The sequence below is a fragment of the Taudactylus pleione genome, unplaced genomic scaffold, assembly GCF_031769625.1.
Source record: "Taudactylus pleione unplaced genomic scaffold, aTauple2 ptg000065l, whole genome shotgun sequence".
Classification (NCBI taxonomy): Eukaryota; Metazoa; Chordata; class Amphibia; order Anura; family Myobatrachidae; genus Taudactylus; species Taudactylus pleione.
The window spans coordinates 10,840,336-10,864,182 of NW_028284467.1; the positions used below are offsets into that span (position 1 = coordinate 10,840,336).

The window sequence follows — 23,847 nt, forward strand, 5'->3', positions numbered from 1 at the left end:
AACAGAATAAAACTTAACTTTTAGTTATGAACCTTAAAAGCATGACGTACAACAAATATACATAAAGATCATCCAATCCGGAGGATCATCCAATCCGGATTAATAGGGGTTAAATAGGTAAATGACGTACACATATAACAGCTAAACATGCAAATCATCCAATCCGGAGGATCATCTAATTCGGACTAATAAGAATAAATAGATGATACCTGGCGTAAACAGAGTTACTTAATGAAGATTATTTCTCACAAATTATAGTCATAGGAAAACATCTGTTATGACATATATATTGACTCTGTCGCACAACATATATCAATATACATCATATGGCGAAAATATTTCTTATATGCGGGTCTCTATTAATAAATTATGTTCAATAAAAGAGAGATAAATAGCACACACAAAATTAGTATATAGTGCAATAAATGCAAAATACAAATTTCATCCACTAAAATACATTATTTGGCACTACCAGGTTAATGTAATCTTATTCTGTAGATAGTATTAAGAAATAAATCAATCAAGTGGATGATGCTGTAGATACATACTGGAAACCCGAACTAACAGAAGAAAGTAAGGCCTGGGATATAATTGCGCACACACACTTCTACTGTCACCTGTCTAAATCAAACAGGGGATGAGAGAGTGTGTACAGTCCCAGGTGAAGGGAAAGATACGCGTCCTTTCTTTGCTACTTCAGTAGCCTGTTTGCCGCCTTCCACACATGTCCATTGCATGCTGCATGCTGCCTCCTTGGATATAAGGTACTGCACTTTCCCTCCACCGTGCTCCTGTACTGAGCACATCAGCGGATCACTCTCCCTGCAATGCCTGTTGGCAACAGGGCTGAGATACAGCTGGCATCTCAGTTTCCACCAGCGTCACTTTTTCCTTCCCTTGTGAACCACGCGGTCACTCCTCCTGTATCCCCAGTTTGATTTAGACGGGGCAGATTAGAGTGGAGTTTCTGGATTCTGTGGATTACAGGACTTAGGGCCTGATTCAGAGCCGGACGCAAGTGGCCGTTTGTTCGTTCGGCGCACGAACAAAAAAATATAAATTCAAGCGCTCTCTCGTATGTTCGCTCGCAGTTAATCTTCCGCCCCATAGTCTCCCAACCCCTCCTCTAGCTAGCGAACGTTCTAAATAGCGACCGTCCGTCTCCTCTTTGGTTGCAGGGAATGCTCGCACAAGTCAAATCCGGAAGTGGGCCTGTCATTTTTCGATTGCCTGCTATTTCAATCTGCAAACATACTTTAATCGATTAATAGCAATCAGTATATTCATTAGCTTAATTGGTATTCACATCTTTGCAATCCGTTTTTTTTTTCACTGTCAATAAACTTTATTGTTGTTCGTGTGTGTCATTCCTTCCACAGAATACATACGTTTGTACCAAGGGGATGGTTTTTCAAATTTTAAAGTTTGTTTGTGTGCTACTATTGTTTTGCGTTAGTTTATATGCAGATTTTTCATCTTTATTAATAATATTTAAATTAGCTTACGCATGTCACTGCATCAAGCCTATCATAACTCACATTATATTTGTGAGGGTGTAGGTCACATGACTCATACAATAACCAATACAATGCTTTCTGTTAATTTTCAAAGTACATTAGCCAATCAAATTTTTTCTGGTACCTTTATTAAAACTGTTTTGTGTTGAAAAAATCATTGCCATCATGAGAGCTGCAGCATTTACACGCAGAGAACTCCTGGTCCTCACAGATGTGATGGAACGGAGAATTACTTCGTATCCGGTCCCCATCACTAACTGTCGCAATCGGCAAGCTTATGCGGAGGTGCGGCACCGGCTGCGTAACTTGGGCTACCGCCGCAATATCGGCCAGCTCGAAAGGCGCTGGTCCTATCTCCACCGCAGATCCCCACGCCTTTTGGCCAATTTGCGTCAGCAAATAAGCAAAAGTAAGTCTATTTTTGAAACATTTTAAATGTAAGCATACCTGCGTGTGCATGTTTTCCGTCTAGCCCTGTTTCTTTATTTAGGACAAACCTGCGTGTGCATGTTTTCCTTTTTTTTTTTTAAGAAATTTTTGGTTGTGTACATTTTTAACAAAACCCCCCCAAAAAAATAATATTAAAACTTTTTCTCCATCATTTAGGGGCTGAGCGCAGACTACGACGTATAATACGTCAACGACGTCGGCCTCGTCCCCTATCCCCCACTCCCACCCAAACCTCTTCTCCCCAACCTTCCCCAAATTCCACCTCCACCCCAGACTGGCCAGACCGTGAGGCCCCACCCTCTCCTAATATTCCCATCCCTCAAAATTCATCCTCCCCTCCACCCCCCCCTCTCTTTTCATCACCCTCCCCTCCACCCACCCCTCTCTTTTCCTCCCCCTCCACACCAAGTCAAATCTCCCCTCCTCCATCGGCCCAGCACTGGCCCACCTCAGAGGAGGACGATGTCGGGGCTCCAGAACCAGTCATCAATATGACCGGTATGTTTCCCTTTTAAACTATGGTTGCTTTTGCATTTTTTAGATTTTGGGTGATGTTGTCCTTTTGCCTGTGCATTTCCAATTTGTAAAGTATTTCTAATGTTTTGGATATATATCTTTGCAAAACAATGTCTAGGATGTTTTCCCCTTACACATATCACACATGTCCAAACACTCATACTTGTGTCTTTCTAGTTTACGGTACCAACAAATGTAGTGTTTTTGCGTACTTCTTCCTTTTTTTTGTTGTCTTTTTCTGTGTAATTTTTTTAGTTTTTATTTATACAATCTTTGAGTTTGCCAATATTTTATTTTTTTTCTCTTTTTTAAAGTATAGTCTGATTTTTAAGTTGTTTGGGAACATATAAATTAAGGTGTCAGTTTAGTAATCCACACATTTTTTTAACCCACAGAGGACCAGAGGCGGATGCAAGAAATGCAGGATTGCTTGCACAGGTTGAGGGGCCATGTTGTAGACATGCTCGTGGTCCTGGATCACATGTTGGCGCTCCTGCGCCACTAATTTTTTTGTTTTTTCTCCATAAAAATGTTTAAAAAAATAAAATATATTTTGATTTATTAAAGTTTCATTCATTGTCTGTAAATATTAGATTGTTTAACCTTACATAAGTCGACTATTGGAGCATGTTTTTTAAAGTAATGTAAATTAGATTGTAGAAAGCTCAAGAAAGTATGTAAGCTGGCACACTAAACACCTAACAATACCAATAGGTTTGTAGAATTACCAGCAATTTTTTATTTTTTTTTGGTGGGTAATGTAAATATTAATTCAAAGCTGCTTAGGCCTAGATTAGAAAACATACTGATTCACCATAATACCTTTGGTGTTTGTTTTTAGCCACAAAGCATGGTAAAATACTTTACAATTTAACACATTACAGGATTAGCCATTAAGCAAGTTTGCCTTTTTTGGACCAGGTTACACTTGCTTGTAATTTACCAAGGAAAAGTTTTTTTTAACGTAAACCCAAAATGTAATCCACACAAATAATAAACACAAAGTGAATTGTGACAAGCAATTCACACAGTGTAAACACACTCCAAAAAACAACCAACACCAAAAATAACAAAATAACAACAACAATCAAGAACTGTTTGAAGAAGTAGCATGCCAACATGAATCCACAAATGAGGCGAAGAAATAATTGTTCCAGAAGTTAAATCCAATGTGGCCACATGAAGACAATTTTTTGGATCAGGTAGTAGGCATCGTTTTTTCGGGTAATTTTATGGAAGAAAAGACAAAAAAAAAAAAAACTAATTAAAATTGGCCATTAAAATCTTACATGTCTACATTGTGTCAATTAACTAAATTTGTAACAATAATTACCTAAAAAATCTGGACACCACATCATCGCTTATGGCCTCCCCACATACTGACCTCCGACCAACCTCGGGGGGGCCATCCTCAGGCAAGGCATCCTCTGGCTGCATTGGGACACCACTCCTTATGGCGATGTTGTGAAATATCCCACACAGGACCACAATTTTCGAAACCATATCCGGCAAATACATGAGCTCGCCACCAGAGCGGTGGAGGCATCTGAATCGGCCTTTCAAAAGGCCGATACAGCACTCCACCACCTGCCTGGTGGCTGTAAGTGCAGAATTATACTCACTTTGTGGCCCTGGTGTGGGAGCCAAATAAGGAGTGAGCAGCCAGGGCGTGCAAGGGTAACCACTGTCTCCTGTGACAAAAAACAAACAAACATCAGGACCATTGTGTAACAAGCTTTGCAGTGGTTGCAACAGAAGGTGTCAACTTACCCAGAAGCCAGGCATCACCAGCTTGTAGGTTGTCTAATTTGTGCCAAATCCCTGATTGCCGGATGATGAAGGAATCATGTGCACTCCCGGGGAATTTGGCATTCAGGGACAGGATCTGGAGGGAGGCATCACATACCACCATTACATTCAGTGAATGAAAGTGTTTGCGGTTCCTAAAAATAGCCTCCAGCCTTGCTGGAGGCTGAAGTGGTATGTGAGTGCCATCCACAACCCCTATGATGTGTGGGAAGCCAGCTATTTGGTAAAAATTGGCCTTCGCCACACTAAGTGAACCCATATCCAATGGCATTGTAATAAAATGATGGAGGTGTGTAAAAATGGCCTCCATCACTGCCCTCAGGATCCTTGAAAAGGAGGATTGGGAGATTCCGGCAACTATTCCCACAGTGGTTTGAAAGGATCCTGAGACACAGAAATGTAACACCGACATTAATTGCGTAAGTGGTGGTATTGCTGTAGGACTGTCAATTTGCCATTCAAGATCACTCTCTATTAATGAGAGAGTGTCTAGGATGATTTGTGGAGGAAGACGGTATTGTCTTAATACCTCATCATCTGGCATTCCAGAAAGGGTGACACGTGTTCTATATATCTGGGGCCTTGCATGCCTACGAGGCCTACACCTGGGATGAAGTTGAGGTTGGTCGGGTTCTGGAACCATGGCCAATATAATACGACCAACTTCAACCTGAAATGGTAAGCCAGGTAGTTATTGTTTTAGACAAATGTGTAAAGAAAAATATACTTATCTTTTCTAAGACATCCAAAGATGCTTACAGGCCGGGGTCTTGTCATGAGTAGAACAACCTACAGCACACATTAGTTTGGAAAATCGCACGCTACATTTAGTGGTAAAACATGATTTTACACTGAAAAAATAAAAACACATTAGTGCGCTAAATAGTACGCATTTTTTACAGTTAAATGAGGAGACATTAGTGCGCTAAATAGTACGCATTTTTTAAAGTTAAATGAGGAGACATTAGTGCGCTAAATAGTACGCATTTTTTACAGTTAATTAAGGAGACATTAGTGCGCTAAATAGTACGCATTTTTTACAGTTAAATAAGGAGACATTAGTGCGCTAAATAGTACACATTTTTTACAGTTAAATAAGGAGACATTAGTGCGCTAAATAGTACGCATTTTTTACAGTTAAATAAGGAGACATTAGTGCGCTAAATAGTACGCATTTTTTACAGTTAAATAAGGAGACATTAGTGCGCTAAATAGTACGCATTTTTTACAGTTAATAAGGAGACATTAGTGCACTAAATAGTATGCATTTTTTACAGTTAATTAAGTAGACATTAGTGAGCTAAATAGTACGTTCATTTTAAATTAAAAACAACTCAAACATTATTTCGCAAAAGAGTACGTTATATTTAGTGGTAAGACATGATTGGTCCAAGAAAAAATAACAAGATTACTTAGCGAAACATATGCGAAGACCAACACATCGAAATTGTAACTTCATGAAACTAAAAACAATTACCAAAAACAGACAAATATCCCAAATTACAAAAACTTCAATGGGGCAATGCCAAAATAACTGTAAAAAAAAATAAAAAATAAAATAAGTACTAACATTTGTAAACTATTTACTATTATTTTTTACGGTGGTTTTTAAAAAGACACTCAAAAACTCCAAAAAAAAAGCTAAACAATAAAATAAAAAGTGAACAGAAATTAAATAAGTAAAAAACCAAACAAAATGATCACAATAGAAAAATACGCCTCATACTCCAAATACCGCCAACAATCAACTCCTATGCCGAACCTCCAACATTCATAACCCGCCACCTCGACTCGAGTCACACCAAGCCATAAATAGTCTTTATATTCCCGCCCAAATTAAGGACGGACAATAGGAGCACACAATCAATGATGCGGCCAAATAATGCTGACGCATGTATAAAAACGTCACTGAAAACCCCAATCGGTCTGCTGTAGTGAGACCTGAAAGTCAAAAATGGCTACAGAGCAGCAAAGCACTGGCCAAGAGGCGCCAGGTAAGTATTTGTCTTTTTGGGACTAAAGGATTCTGTTTAACAAAAATTTGGGTAACGTTTGACATTATAATTTTTACAATCTTTTTTAAAAAAGGAGTGGAGGATGCCATGGAAGACGCTGCTGGGCCTACTAGGGCAACTAAACAAACAAAAAAAAAGGCCGCCACAATTCACAAAAAAGGAGATGGAGGTTTTGGTGCAAATGTGCAATGACAACCTGCCACAGGCACCAAGGAATATGGGTGCAAGCCAGAAATGGAAAATGTGGGATGACATAGCCAGTGGTGTCAATAGGGTGGGTGATTGTGAACGTTCAACCTGGGAGGTCAAACGCCAGTACGTCAAAACTACATTTTAGTAAAAAGTGTTTACAGGTCCAAATACTGCAGGAATAATGCCAACTTTTTACCCCACAGATGGAGCAACTTCAAATATCGGCTTAAGCAAAAACTGGCTGATAGGGCTAGGCATGCAGGGGGGACAGGTGTCACTGGAGCTCACAGATTTGGAGGAGCTGGCCCAGGGGTATGTGCAGGATGAGGAGGTGTTTGGTGTGTCGAACATGGATACCGACATGCCAGACTTTGCGGCTCCTCATGTTGCCCCAGGTAAATGTTGTAATGTTAACAACTCAGAAATGTGTTTGGGACAATATCTAGATTATAATGTTACTCTTTTCTCTTTTTTCTCACAGAGACACAGGCGGATGAGTCTGCTCCAGAGGGGAGCTGTGGCCGCAGAATATCTGCTGGCTCTGCAGGGGAGGAAGCAGTAGATCCGGCTGTGGACCCTGTGGCAGACAGTCCAGGGCATTCCCCCTCGCAGGCAGTGGGCCTCCTCACTGATCTCAATATTAAAATGGATCAGCAGACCGAGATTCTGCTGAGGATGGACGCCAATCTGCTACGGGTTGTGGACGCCCTGGAGCAAAGTGCTGCGGCCAACGTGACCATCGCTAAGGCCCTGGCGGAAAATACTGGGGCCAACGTGCGAATAGCAAATGCCCTGGAGCAGCTCGTTCGCCAGCACATGTTGGAGCCGGCCTCCCTTCCTGCCAGAACATCAGACCCTCCACCTCTGGTACAACAACAGCCATCCCTCCAAATGTGCCTAGCCCTATGCCTAGTCCAGAGGCCACAACATCTGCCTCTGGCCAGGCCAGCAGAAGGATATCCAAGACCCGTTCAGGCTCCCTCCCTACCCCGGCCAAACAGGCCAAAAGGCGATGACAGCACTGGCTAATTTCCCCCCAATCCATCTCTGTGTTTGCCCCATATTCCTTAATGCCCAAAACCTCCCTCTCCTTTCTTGTGAATTTTTTATTAATTGTGTTTGTTTGTGGATTTCAAATGCCACTTATTTTGTTTGTGTGTTTTTTAAAATCATTTGTTATTTGTTTTTACGTTATCAAGTTTTTTTTATTTGCCCAAAATTTGTTTAGAAATAAACACAAAAAATAATAAAATGCTGTTGAAAATCTGCACAATTCTATTGTTAATTTATTTAAAAACTGGTTAAAAGGTAAACCCGCAAACAACATTACAAACATTACAACGGAAATCGAAACATTTTTTAGGGAAAAAAACCCCAAGGGTTAAAAACAATTTATGAGTTTTAGTTAACACTTAGCAAAAAACAAAAGGATGATTGTTTTCTTGGCCCCTAAAAAAATGAAGAAAAACAACAAACCTGCGTACAATATTGTTGCCCGAAAAAAAAAAAAAATTTGGCAAAAACATGCAAATGTTAAATTTGTAAGCTAATTGATTGTCTAACCCAGAAATGATCAGCTGAGTAGTTCACCTGCGCACGTTTTTTTGCTACTAAAAAAAGGCTATTAGCTAAACACCTTACAAGCATTTTTGCAATTCAAAACTGATTGTTTTTGTGTCCTCAATTGATAAATCGGGAACCCATCAATAAGCCTCGGGAAGAATGAAGAGACCATCGTCATTGCGGTAGAGAATACCAGACCACAAACTGAGCGAGCAGTTTGACTGGAAAGTGGATCAGACAGTGACGTAACATTTTTTCCGTTCACATTGGACGTTCGCATCAGATAATTTATGTACGCCCAAAAAATGCCTCGACACGCCTGCGTTTTCCCACCCCCGTCACCGCCCCAAAATGGACAGTTCTGTCAATCACATTTGACATGTCACTTCCTGTTCGCTATTCGACGGACGACTGAAAAAATGATCGCAAACAGCCGTACGCACATGCGCACTGTTACACCGGCGCATGCGTGGTTTAACAACATTGGATGACTACGAGCGTACGAGCGCTTACGAGCGGCTCTGGATGAGGACCTTACTTCTTTCTTTCTTTCTTTCTTACTTTTACACACTTGACATTTAACGTTTAACCAATATTTTTTTATACATCTGTGTATCCCTTATTTATAGATACAGTAGGAGCGTTGACTCCTGCTCATGTTTTATTACACATAACTTTAGTAGATATTTCCTGAGCACACTCAATCCCACACCCTTTTGTATCCCTCCATCAAGCTCTCTCATCTGGGTCCCCTCTTTTCATCTCCTCTGTAATACAATCTGTACCAGAGGAGAGATACAGTATATTGGATATCCCAGAAAGCAGAAGCATTGCCTATCTCTTCACCTGGGACTAACGTATCACACACTCTCTCATCCCCTGTTTGATTTAGACAGGTGACAGTAGAAGTGTGTGTACGCAATTATATCCCAGGCCTTACTTTCTTCTGTTAGTTTGGGTTTCCAGCATGTATCTACAGCATCATTCACTTGATTGATTTATTTATTTCTTAATACTATCTATAGAATAAGATTACATTAACCTGGTAGTGCCAAATAATGTATTTTAGTGGATGAAATTTGTATTTTGCATTTATTGCACTATATACTAATTTTGTGTGCGCTATTTATTTCTCTTTTATTGAACATAATTTATTAATAGAGGGCCGCATATAATAAATATTTTCGCCATATGATGTATATTGATATATGTTGTGCGACAGAGTCAATATATATGTCATAACAGATGTTTTCCTATGACTATAATTTGTGAGAAGTAATCTTCATTAAGTAACTCTTTTTACGCCAGGTATCATCTTTTTATTCTTATTAGTCCGAATTGGATGATCCTCCGGATTGGATGATTTGTATGTTTAGCTGTTATGTGTGTACGTCATTTAACTATTTAATCCCTATTAATCCGGATTGGATGATCCTCCGGATTGGATGATCTTTATGTATATTTGTTGTACGTCATGCTTTTAAGGTTCATAACTAAAAGTTAAGTTTTATTCTGTTACTATCTCATTGATTACATTTCATTATACCTTACTTGAGAGATTACTAGACTCTTCAGGGAGACAGGGAGATTGCTACTATTACAGGGAGTATCCCTGACAATGAGGGAAAGTTGGCAAGTATGAAGTGTGCTACCCCACCTCTTGCTTTATTTTGTCTATAGAGTATTTTTAGCCAATAAGTAAACCTCTTCGCTGACAGTAACAACCACTGACATTAGCATGGTTAACAAAATAGAACACTTTTAAACAATATGTTATTTTATACAATATAATATACAATGTATTCAGATTATGCATGTTTCCTTTAACTATTGGAATATTCTCAATATTTGTATTTTTGCAGCTTTGATATTGCTATACTCTGGCTGGCCTCCAGTGCTACCCTGAACACTTCTGTGAAAGTGGCTACACTAACCACTGATGGCGATATCCTGGCCCACAACTACAACTGCGTTGTTACAGGCTGGGGAAGACTCACCAGTAAGTTCTCTGTGTACAGCTTTGTCTATAAAATGGGCTAGATTTTATAGTAATATATAATTGGAGAGGCTTAAATGAAAAAGGCATAAGAGCAATAGCACATTTTTAGGAAAGGACATGTCTGTTTTATTTTGTTAAATATATATATATATATATATATATATTCAACATTGTCAGAATCATAAGTACAGTAAAAGATCAAATAAAAATATGAGAATGATAAAAACCTATACTTTATAATTTAATAGAATTAAATAGAAAATAAACAAAGGGAATAATTCTGCTGCTATATCAGAGGAATCTGATGAAATGGGATATAGTCAGTCAGTATCCAAGTGGCCACGATGCCAGCACTAATATTACCGGTGCCGGAATTCCGATGCCTATCACAATCCCAGTGCCTACATCCCGACCTGAAGGTAAGAATCAGGGTGGCGGGGAGGGTTAGGGGTTAGGAACTAGGAGGAGGGTTAGGGTTAGCCACTAAGGGGGGAAGGTTTGGTTTAAGGTGCTGGGGGGTGTTAGGTTCAGGCACTAGAGGGGGAGGTTAGGCACCAAACAGGGAGGGTGGTAGGGAGAGGGTTAGCATACAAAACAAGTGTTGGTATGCTAGCCCTGTTGGGATGCCGGTGTCGGGATTCTGACAGCTGGGATCCCGACTGACTGCATTCTATACTGATTCCAATTAAATTGACTAACTGTCGTTGGTGTGACCGTAGATCTCTGCCTCTATAGAGCACACAGAAGTAATGTAAAAAAGTAATGCCACTGACTATGTATTATTATTTATTTTTAGAATACTAACTTATCTTTCTCTGCATCCTCCAGCAGGCCACCCTGCCCGTTGTTGCCCATGCAACCTGCTCTACTAGTGCCTGGTGGAGCTCCACTGTCAAGACCTCATGATCTGTGCTGGTGGTGATGGAATCAAATCTTCCTGCAATGTAAGTTGAATGAACTTTATGTCTTTTTTGTTTAACTTATTTTTATTGAAGCACAAGCACCGCAATCCAACATCACAATTAGTAAAGACATACCTGTAATACATTACATGTTGAGATAAGTACATAGGTCAAAATGGCCACTTTTCGTGTTTTGTGTTTTGGTTTTGGATCTGGATCTTTCTTCGTGTTTTGGATCTGGATTGGTTTTGCCAAAACCACCCTTCCGTGTTTTGGGTTCTTGGTTTTGTGTTTTGGATCTGTATTTTTTTGAAAAAAAGCATAAAAATAGCTAAAATCACAGAATTTGTGGGTTTTTCTGCTCCTATGCTATTATTAACCTCAATAACCTTAATTTACAATCATTTCCAGTCTATTCTGAACACCTCACACCTCACAATATTGTTTTTATGGCCAAAAGGTTGCACCGCGGTAGATGGATGACTATGCTAAGCGACACGAGTGGGCGGCACAAACACGTGGCCCATCTAGGAGTGACACTGCAGTGGCAGACAGGATGGCAGTTTGAAAAACTAGTCCCCAAACAGTACATACTGCAAAGAAAAAAAAGAGGTGCAAGATGGAATTGTCCTTGGGCCCTCCCACCCACCCTTATGTTGTATAAATAGGACATGCACACTTAACAAACCAATCATTTCAGCGCCAGGGTCTGCCACATAGAAAACAAAGAAAAAAGGTATGTGACTTGCGCTAAAAGAACGGCAGCCGGGGTCCAACCCACAGAATCACCAGCTCTTAACCTTGCAAAACATATACAGAAAATAAGAGAAGGCCACCCAGCGCTGCTCTGAAAAACAATTATTTGTTAAAAAGATTAATAAAATATATTATGAAAGGTTCTTCTGTCCGATAACACCAATCCAAGTCCTTAGGGAACTTCAAGCAATCGATGTCAACTGATATATCCCAATGAGAGTATGCTCACCTCAAAATGGTGAAAAATGTGCACATAAAGGTATCTTTAAGGAGATCTTCTAGATTTATTCAGGGATAACCTTTGTCCTACTGTAATCGATGTTCCATGGACCCTCAAATAGAATCACAGAGAGCGCACTCCCATCGTGTAAAGCAGTAAAGCAATTTATTCACAATAAACACGTAACAAACAGCACAGGACAAAAAGATATGTATAATAATAATAATTTTAAAAATCCCCCTTCGGGGTATCCTGCGTACCGGAATGGGCCTAGAGATAGGCACTGTAAAGAACGTGGGTGGATAGATGTTAACCCGGGTACATCTCCTCCCCGATCAGTCCAGAGAAAATCCTTTCCTAGGTCCAGCCAGGCAGCAGTAATTTCTCCCACACCACCAACGCGTTTCGGAAACCTGTTCCTTCCTCAAGGTGTATGGGAGAAATGGAAACTAAAGCTCCTTATATACCTGAACACATGATTGATAGTGTTCATTAGTAAAAACACCTGTGATCCTAATGATACATTTTTTAAAATAATAAATGCGTCAAAATGACCAAAAAAAAACTCTGCAATATCCACATAACACACATGATGATAATCCCAAGACCCTAAAACAAAACAAACTTTAATAATAAATATATAAAAAATATATAAAAAACATGTAAAATCTCACAAAGTGTCCCCGATTGGTAAGAAACAAAGTGCGGTGCATAATCCTAGCATAAGGCTATCCATCCTTAATGATCCAATTATTTCATTGATCCATTTCCTGCTTTGTTAGTACAGAACGATGTATCCAGAATGTAGCTGCGACGTAATATCCGGTGCGCGGAATCTAAAACCGGATGTCGTTTGCCGTCAGTGAGTCCATCTGGCTTGACACGCAAAAAAGGTATTTCCGGGATATGACCCGCAAAACCGGAAAGTGTAACAATGTCTCAAGTCCTGACTGTAGAACGCACAAGCGGAAGTCATGGATGGAATGGAGAAATTGCTCCGCAGTGTAAATATCAATTAGCCACGCGCTCCGTTAACTCTTTGTTCACTGCATCTCCGTTCACTAAATAATACCATGGGGATGGAGAATGGTCTCAAAAAGCTGATAACACTGCAGGCACAGGGATACCTCATAATAAAGAAAACATGCAGTAAGAGAACAATATAAACAAACACCTAACACATTCTAAAATTATAAATATTATAAAAACCACTTAGTCTCAAAGTCAATATTGAGACCCCTTGGGGTCAAAGTGCGTAGATCATAAATGGTCTTCATTTCTAGCCTGGCTAGGTCTCCTTCCTGATCTTGGGTTCTCCATTTACAGGGAGATATCTTAATGCCACAAAAAGAAATTAAATATTTAGGATCACATAAATGTTTATCTTTAAAATGGAGGGGAACACTATGAGTTTCAACACCCTTACGGATATTCCTACAATGTTCTGAGAGTCTTTCTTTCAGCATACGAGTAGTTCTGCCTACATACTGACTCCCACAGCTGCATTCCAGTAAATAAACACAATTCTTGCTGTGACATGTAATAAAATCTTTAATAATATATGTCTTCCCTGTTTGATTTGATTTATATTGAGTGATTTTACTTGTGGGGCTCTTACATGTTTTACACATCATGCAAGTCCCACATCGATGGAACCCCTCGGTTTTAATCATTTTCCTTGGACCTGGTTCGGAGGTCATACTACGTACCAAGGAGTTGTTTAAATTATCAGCTCTTCTATAAATAAAAGTGGGTTTCTTCTCAATAAACTTTCTTAATGCTGGATCTCTATATAAAATCTGCCAATGCTTAGAAATTATGTTCTCCACTTGACGAAATTGATTATTGAATTTTGTAATGAAGGGGATACATTCCTTGTTATATTTTTTATACCCTCCATCTTTTTTATTAAAAAAATCATTCCTATCAGAATTTCTAATTTTTACACGTGCATCCTCAACTTTTCCAGCATCATAGCCTTTCGCCACAAAATGTTTTTTTAAAATTTCTGATTGTTCTTCGTATTCTAAAATCTCCGTACAATTCCTACGAATGCGTTGGAACTGTCCCGCAGGAATACTTTTTAACCAATTAAAATGATGGTTGCTAGTGTAATCTATGTAAGAGTTGCAATCTGTAGGTTTAATGTAATTCCGAGTTAATAGACATCCATCCGTTATATAAAGTGTCAAATCCAAAAAATTCACTTGGTTAATACTAATATCAAAAGTTAAAACAATATTCTGAGTATTGGAATTAAAGGATGAACAAAAAGTGTCTAAGGATAATCTGTCACCTTTCCAAATAAAAAAGATGTCATCTATATAGCGTGTCCAGAGCACTAGACTGGCCCCAAGAGATGGATCCTCAAATATCGAAGTGGACTCCCAATGGGCCATAAATAAATTGGCATAACTCGGAGCCAGTCTAGTGCCCATCGCTGTCCCAGATACCTGAAGATAAAAATCACCTAAAAACCAAAAAAAGTTATTGTTTAAAATGAAGGATATACCATCAATAATAAAAGATTTTTTATCCTCTGAGATGTCCTCCTTGTTCAAAAAATATTTAATGCCCTCTAGACCTGCTTGATGTTGTATTATGGTATACAGTGAAGTAACATCCGCAGTGACTAGAAACCAACCTGCCTCCCAAACAATGTTTCAATCGTTCTATCAAAGCTAAGCCATCTTTCAAATAAGAAGGGGTTTTGTGGACTAATGGCTGAAGTAGATGGTCTAAAAAATGGGATAAATTTGAGGTCAAGCAGTTGGTTCCAGCCACAATGGGGCGCCCTGGGGGTTTTTCAGCATTTTTATGTATCTTGGGCAAGATATATAGTACCGGTATTGACGGTTTTTCTATTTTCATATATAGTCTCTCTGAATCTGAGTAGATATCCTTATTTGCATATAAAGCCAAAAGGATATCTAAGTTTTTTACAATCCTTTCAGAGGGGTTACCTCTCAACTTCTTATATGTGTTGGAGTCCCCTAATTGTCTTATGACTTCCGCATTATAATCCTCTATTGACATAATTACAACCCCCCCCCCCCTTTGTCTGCGGGTTTTATAACTATTTCCTTGTTCTTTTTTAGTGATTTAATAGCTTCTAGTTCTTCCTTTGACAAATTCATGTCCCTTCGTTTCCTTGGTTTCAGCAATTCTAAATCTTCTTTGACTAGTTTCTCGAATGATTCAACAAAACATCCTTTCTTGTATGTGGGATTAAATGTCGATTTCCTCTTAAATACTGATATTGGACCTTCTGGGATGGGTTCCATACCCTCACTTTTCTCTGAATAGAACTTTTTAAGTGCAAGTTTCCTCACAAATTTTTGAAGATCGATGAAAACCTCAAAGGGGTCCATCCTACTACTAGGGGCAAACTTTAGGCCTTTTTCTAAGACCCGTATCTCATATTGGTTTAGGGCATACTTACTGAGATTATAAATCTTAGTACTCGACTTTAAGTCCGAAGTGTCCAATTTTTCCCCAAGAGGGTGAATATTTGGGGGAGAACTATCAGCCCCTTTTTTTCTTCTTTGTCTAATCCTTCTTCTACTATTTAAATGCTTACATTTTCCTCCTCTCTTCCCACGTTTTCTCTGTTTCTTCTGTTGGGCATTCTCATTTGAGACCGACCCTCTCCTAAAAAACGATCCTGATGTGGTCTTCCTGAAAAGGAACCCTTCCTAAGGGAGACCTCATCATCATCATATCTTCCCTCATAAGGGCCAGAACGAGAGCTCTTAAAACCTCTTTGAAAGTTTGTTTTTGATCTAGAGTAAACATCTCCACCTGGATTATAAGATCTTCTACCATAATATTGCTTTCTTACAGAGGGGCTCTTATGATCCCAATCCCATTCTTGTTTAGAATCCCCATAATTGTAAATATTTGATTTATTTATCAATCTATCATTATAAGGGGTTTTGGATATAGGTCCAGAGACCCTAAGTGATTTTTCTTCTGGGAACGATTTCCTTTCATATTTATCCTGGAATTGAATCTCTTTCCTGGTAATATGATGTTGCAAACCAAGTTTATAATCATTTTTATCCCTTCCATATTTTTTCCGTTTTTTGGAAATAATTTCCCTTTCATGACTGTGGCTGAAATGATTGGTTCGTTTGGGCCCCCACAAAACAAGCTGGCAATTAATGTGTCCCTGCACAAACTAGTTCTACGGAGGCAAGATGTCGTCCTCATCCTCCTCATCCACCGATTCCTTGGATAAAACAGGAAAAAGGGATTTAGGTGTCCCTGGACTGCTTACGGTCTGAGCCAAAGTTTCTGAACTTGACAGTAACTTTTTATGAACGTGCTGCAGGTGCCGTATAAGGGAGGATGTTCCTAGGTGGTTAACGTCCCTACCCCTACTTATTTCACCTTTACATATGGTACATATGGCAAGACAGTTGTTGTCCGGATTTGGATAGAAATATTGCCAGACCAAAGAGATGGAATGTTTGGTCTTCTGCCCAGGCATGACCGTGATGGGCTTTTTCATCCCACGGACAACAACTGTCTCCCCCGGAGCCTGATTTAAACAAACCACATCAATATCAGAATCCTCCTCGCCAACTTCCTCCTCAGTGCCAGCTACACCAGTATCCTCATCCTGTTGTACTTCAACAGTGACATCTTCAATTTGCATATCAGCAAGAGGACTGTGGGTGCTCCTTTCAGCACTTGCAGGGGGCGTGCAAATGGTGGAAAGAGCCACCTCTTCCCATCCAGTGCTGGGAAGGTCAGGAATCGCAACCGCAACCACACTTGGACACTCCTTGGGGATTTGTGATATCTTCTTAGAACGCACAGTTCTTCGCTGTGCTTTTGCCAGGTTAACTCGTTTGATTTTTTTAGCGGGAGGAGGGCTTCCATCGTCATGTGAAGCTGAACCACTAGTCATGAACATAGGGAAAGACCTTAGCCATTCCTTGCCACTCCATGTTGTAAATGGCATATTGGCAAGTTTACGTTTCTCTTCAGATGATTTAGATGTTTTTTTCAAGGTCATTTTCCTGAACTTTGTCATTTGGGATTGTATGTGCCCTCTACTATGACATTGGGCACCGGCCTTGGCAGACGACGTTGATGGCATGTTATCGTCTATGTCATGACTAGTGGCAGCAGCTTCAGCACTAGGAGGAAGTGGTTCTTGATCTTTCCCTATTTTATTTTTATCGGAGAAAGTTTGGTCCTCCATTTATGTTATATTGATATATATGTGCGGCTAAGGCGCACACAAACACAGAAAATAATTTTTTATTTTTGTTGGAGACTAGTGCACTTTGTGGGTTACACCACCCTTTAAGAAATGAGCCAGCCGGCCCTTTACTTATGGGACACAGGCGCACACTTGGCGCTGCTCCTTTGTTGATGCACGTGCAGCTACAGCCCGTACAATTCACAAACACAGAAAATATTTTTTATTTTGTTTGGAGTGCTCTTTCGGGGTTACAGCACCCTTTAGCTGTCAATCCAGCTGGCCCTTTATTTATGGGACACAGGCGCACACTTGGCACTACTTTGTTGATGCACGTGCGGTTACTGCGCACACAATTCACAAACACAAAAAAATATATTTTTTTATTTTGTTTGGATTGCCCTTTGGGGGTTACAGCACCCTTTAACGGACAAGCCAGCCAGCCTATTACTTATGGGACACAGGTGCACGCTTGGCGCTGCTCCTTTGTTGATGCACGTGCAGCCACAGTACACACAATTCACAAACACAGAAACATTTTTTTAATTTTGTTTGGAGTGCCCTTTGGGGGTTACAGCACCCTTTAGTGGTCAATCCAGCCGGCCCTTTATTTATGGGACACAGGCGCACGCTTGGCACTACTTTGTTGATGCACGTGCGGCTACTGCGCACACAATTCACAAACACAGACAATATTTTTTTATTTGGTTTGGAGTGTACTTTGGGGGTTACAGCACCCTTTAAAGGTCAAGCCAGCCGGCCCTTTACTTATGACACAGGCGCACGCTTGGCACTACTTTGTTGATGCACGTGCGGCTACTGCGCACACAATTCACAAACACAGAAAATATTTTTTTATTTGGTTTGGAGTGTACTTTGGGGGTTACAGCACCCTTTAACGGTCAAGCCAGCTGGCCCTTTACTTATGACACAGGCGCACGCTTGGCACTACTTTGTTGATGCACGTGCGGCTACTGCGCACACAATTCACAAACACAGAAAATATTTTGTTATTTGGTTTGGAGTGTACTTTGGGGGTTACAGCACCCTTTAACAGTCAAGCCAGCCGGCCCTTTACTTATGACACAGGCGCATGCTTGGCACTACTTTGTTGATGCACGTGCGGCTACTGCGCACACAATTCACAAACAGAAAATATTTTGTTATTTGGTTTGGAGTGTACTTTGGGGGTTACAGCACCCTTTAACGGTCATGCCAGCCGGCCCTTTACTTATGACACAGGGGCACGCTTGGCACTACTTTGTTGATGCACGTGCGGCTACTGCGCACACAATTCACAAACACAGAAAATATTTTTTTATTTTGTTTGGAGTGTACTTTGGGGGTTACAGCACCCTTTAACGGTCAAGCCAGCTGGCCCTTTACTTATGACACAGGCGCACGCTTGGCACTACTTTGTTGATGCACGTGCGGCTACTGCGCACACAATTCACAAACACAGAAAAAATATGTATTTTTTTAGCACTTGGGGGGAGCACCCCTGACGGACAGAGCACCCCCTGGACAACACTACAGCACCCCTTTAGGACTGGGACACTGCACAGGACTTTGGAGTGGCACCTGACTGCACAACACAGTCCAGCCAGCCCCTATGGGCTTTGAAGTAGTGGACACAGCCCTATGGACAACAGCAGCACAGCACAACACAGCCAGCCCCTATGGACTTTGAAGTAGTGGAGACAGCCCCTATGGACAACAGCAGCACAGCGCAGCACAGCACAGCACAGCACAGCACAACACTACTCTGCACTACACTACACTACACTACACAGCCCAGCCAGCCCTAACTCCCACCCTCCCTCTTCACTGTCCACAGCCGAGTGAGAAAATGGCGCCGACGCGGGTACCTTATAAAGGATCCAAAACCCGCGAGACCCGAAAGGCGGGATGATGACGTTTTGCCTCGATTTCAGATCCGAGTCAGGCGGGAAAAGTCGAGCCTGACTCGGATCGGCCTCGGATTGGGGGGGCTCGGGGGGGTTCGGATTTCAGAAATCCGAACCCGCTCACCCCTAATTTAGACATTCTGGAAAAAAGAAGAAAATACATTATTAGAGCGCAATCCCACGTATTAGACTCTGATAACAAGGAGCAGAAATATCAGGACCACTTGTACTGCAGACACAAATACCCCAAATATGTAATTTTAGACATCACTTCATTTACATTGTAGTAGCTTTAATAAGCTATAAAAAGGTAAAAGTCTAAATAAAGGCACGATTTGCTTATGACTGCAGTGTGGGTAATGTATAGTGATAAAATGATTTTGTTTACTTTATGTCCTGACATGATGATTGTACCATTCAGACGTAAATGACCCAAGTAATATACTGTAACAAATAATATATAGGCCTGCGTTATCAATTAGTTAAAAAATGCTTTGTTGCTGTAATTTACATCTAATGTTTTTGCACCCAATTTGTAGGAGTTACTTTAAAACATAATTGAAATTAGTAAATAGACCCCACTGTCACACAGACTAGAACAGCCGGACCTGGTGCATTGGTGCAAGCCTGTAAGATCCGCTGTCACTGTCAGCATTAATTGACATTAGGGACATATATTATATATTTCAGTTGCTTTCAAAAATATACTATTACCTCATACATCTCTACTCTCCTGGAAGTCGCGGGAGGCTCCCGATATTTCGGGTAACCCCCCGCACCCCCGGGAGAGTAGGCACTTCTCCCTCATTCCTGCCCACTTCCTAGTGAAGGGCAGATTGGGGGGAATTTTCAAGAAGATCGGGGGTCCCCGAGTAGGGGTCGGGGCTTAATGATGCAATTCTACAAATATTGTCATGTGGCCCGCCCCCTATTTAAATATGTGCTATTTGCATCAATTAATTACAAGGGGGTGGGATTTTATACATTCATTTATACTAGCACCAGGAGTTGGTTAATATATTACCCTTTCCCCCCTTTTTTAAGGGGGCAGGATTTAATTACGCGAACCATCAGTCCCTTCCCATCTACATCCACCTGCTTCTCCTCTCCGGGCTTCTCCCAGGGGAGGAAAAATGAAAAGTTAGCCAGTATGTAGTACTTGTTAGTGGCACTAAAGCCAGGAGAAGTAGAGAAGTAACCCATAACAACCAATGAGCTCTAGTCATCATATATCTAGCACAGTCTTTAAAATGATAGACGCTGATTGATTGCTTTGCAACTTCTCCACTTTATCTCTCTTAGGGCTCTATTTACTACAATCCGCATTTGTAATGCAGATTGTAGTGTGATATTACCGACTGATAGCCAATATCACCGGGATTTACTACAAATCCCTTGCAGGGACAGAGCTTGTTTAAAGCTCTGTCCCTGCGAATCCCCTCCGGAGCCTTATCACGGTATTTTTGTAAAAAATACCGTGACAAGTGCCCCGCGCATGCACCGACTGGCCGTCGATGCTACCCCCGGTTGCCATGCCCTGCCCCCATCGCTAAGCCCCACCCCCTGTGATCGCAGACACCCCGCAACCCCCCTTCCCTAAATTACACTTACCTGCAGTTATCTGGCCTCCGGTGATGTCCTCTGTAGCTCCGGTCAGCTGACATCCCATACTGCACTGGGACCCTGTCAGGTGACGACCGGGCCCCAGTGCAGCATGGGAGACCAGCTGACCGGAGGGTGGACATCACCAGAGCCCCAAATTCCGGTCCCTGGACTCAGGTAAATTTGTTTTTATTTTACTTTTTTTTACAGTGAATCAGCGTGTTGTCTGTTTAGACCATACAGCTGATTACTGGGACCGGCTCCGGGCTCTGCTCTGCACGTTAGAGTGGAGCAGGAGTCCGGTAGCCGGGGAAGACCCTGGATAATGCCATCTCCAGATGGCGTTATTATCACAGGGCTTTCTCTGGTATTTTTTCACATTTTATTTTTAGTAACTTTGGTCAGATCACATTTCCCATTACAATTATGGGACATGCGATCTGCTTACTAAAAATAAGTGATACTTAGGGGTTGGAGTTGAATTTTACGACTTCTACTCCAATTGCCTTTTAGTAACTGTAGGTGATACTTAAATAATTTCGTCAGGTTGCTGCATGTCAGGGAATGGGGGAGAGAGCCCGGCGCTGAACGATATCGTTAATGATATCGTTCAGCGGCTGTGCTCAATGGGCCTGATTCAGACCCACTCGCGAGCGGCTGTCCGCTCGCAAGTGGGTCGATGTTATGGACTGAGCATGCGCACGACGGAGGGAGCTCCGTCGTGCGCATGCGTCAGACGCGACGAGCGAAGGAAAGTCCTTCGCTCGTTGTGTCCGATCAAAGGGGGCGTGCTGTCAATGTTGATTGACAGCACGCCCCCTTTGGTGGGCGTGCCGGGGGCGTGCCTCCCTGACGGGGGCGTTCCTAAGGGAACGCCTCCCGTCAGAAGCCGGCCCACTGACATCACTAGTGATGTCAGTGGGAGTGATTTTGGCTCTGATAGAGCCAAAATCACTCCGGAGCTTGCGGTTGAAAACCTCAACCGCAGACTCCGGCTCGCAAATTCGATGGTCGCGATGGTCTCGACCATCGCGACCATCACAATGCACGCTCGTATAGCCTGTGGGTGGTGACCCACAGCTATACGAGCGTCCAGGAGGACGCTCCATGAAAATGGAGCCCGGCCCTCATTCAGAGCGTGCGCTCTGCTCAGAGCGTACGGCTCTGAATGAGGGCCAATGTCATGAACGACATTGAGCACAGCCTGCCGGGGACGACACTACACGATATCGCTCAGGGAGCATATCGTGTAGTGTGTACCCACCATAAGTCAGAGATTTTTGCAAAGCCAATATTTATGCAAATAGAGCGATTGTTAGCCATTGTGCATGTATGAAAGCCGCACTGTGCATACACAATGAATGCATTGCACATATGCTCAAACAGAGGAACCACTTGCAAAGTGCTAGTCAGAGATGGTAACGGGGGGTGGTTGGTGGTTAGAAAAACGCAGGCACGTCAGACCGTTTAATCGCTGTTTCATGGGCGTGTATAAATTAGCCATTGTGATCTCCTTCACAGCATGAGAGCTGTCTGCGTGTCAGGAGAGCTGCAGTGCTTGGATTTGGTCAGACCTGACTTACATGCCAGATGTGCATCAATGTTAACGATGTTTACACTGTTGCATGTCATCGGATGGATATGAGAAGGCAGCAGTGGGCGTCCCTATGCTCGGCTATGCTTTGGAAGGCATTAGCATATTTTAGCAACTGCGATCCGTGAGAGTAAATCTTGGAATCAGGCCCTTAGAGGAAGATTTAATTAAGCCTGGAGAGAGATAAAATTGTGAGCGTTATATCACCAACCAATCAGCTTCTAAATTACATTTTGCAGGCTGTGTTTAAGAAATGATAGTTTGGAGCTGATTGGTTGGTGATATATATTTCACAATTTTATCTCACATCAAGCTTTGATACATATGCCCCTTTGTCTATTAAAAAAAAACATAAAGAAACTTCCGGTGCGCGGGGCATCAAGCATGGCCACCTTTTAGCTTTCTCCCCAGAAAGGGATCTTGACATCTACCTTAATCCACTGTATTTAGGACACTTTTCACTTTACTAACCAGCCTATCACCTTGCCCTGGTAGTGGTGGTTTGATATTGTCCCTAAGGGAGTCTTTTACCACCGGAGTCCGCCCGTGTGTTTCAATGGCCTGTATGACCTCCTCAATTGTGGCAAGAAACTTACAGTAGAGACGGTTAGCTGCTGACTAGGCTCTGTTCTGTGTTAGTGGCTGGCCCTATGCTTACTCACCGAGATCATTTTACTTGAGGATAGCTTTCTGTGATTTAGTGTTTCTGTGCTGCACCTCCTTAAGTTCCCTTCTAATCGCCGGGTCCCCGGAAAGGATTGCTCTATCCTGCGCTGTCAACAGCCTGGAGGCTCCGTTTTACCTTCCAGCGTGGGGGTACATGGGAGGTTTTCTCACCTGACTGCCTGCTGTGAAGTTGAGGATGTGATTCTCTGCTCTCCCCTGTAATCGTGCTGCCTGCCAAATACTGGACATGCTCCTGTGTCCTTGAAGTGAAGTCTTACTTGCCGGTGTCTCGAGCGTGCTGGCAGTTTTGGATGTCCTGTTGGTCCGGACCCTGAGCTTCTCCCTGCTTCCCACTGTCGCTTGTGCAGTGCCTGAACAACTGCTGTGCAAGATGATTCTCTGAGCCCTGAAATACTCAGCATGGAGTTATTTCCTTCCCCCCTAGCAGTAGCGCACGCAGGGGGGTTTCTGAGTACCCAGAAACACCCCCTGAAGGACCTAATTGTTTTTTTCAGAGACGGGGACAGCCTTGTCTCCGTCTCTGCACCAGCCGCAGTCTAACCACCACGATTGGAGCTGCTGGGCACTGCATACAGTCCTCCCAGAGAGACCATCAGAAGGAGTGTGTGTGCTGCTGTGTAAGACAGGGTGTGTGCTGCTGCCGTGTCTGACATAGTGTGTGTGATGCTGCCATGTGTGACAGTGTGTGTGCTGCTGCCGTGTGTGACAGGGTGTGTGCTGCTGTCGTGTGTGACACAGTATGTGTGCTGCTGCTGTGTGTGACAGGGTGTGTGCTGCTGCCATGTGTGACAGGGTGTGTGTGTTGCTGCTGTATGTGACAGAGGAAAGAATTAATGGGGAATATTATTGATTTGTTGTTTATGTACTGTAAAAGCCTCTTTCTTGGAGTCTGAGTTAGCCACTATC

At 42.0% G+C, this 23,847-nt stretch overlaps 1 pseudogene; it reads right to left on the reverse strand.

Moving 5' to 3' along the window:
- The window catches only part of LOC148534678 (chymotrypsin-like elastase family member 1), a 75,004-nt pseudogene that overhangs the window by 14,317 nt on the left and 36,840 nt on the right, over positions 1-23,847 (reverse strand).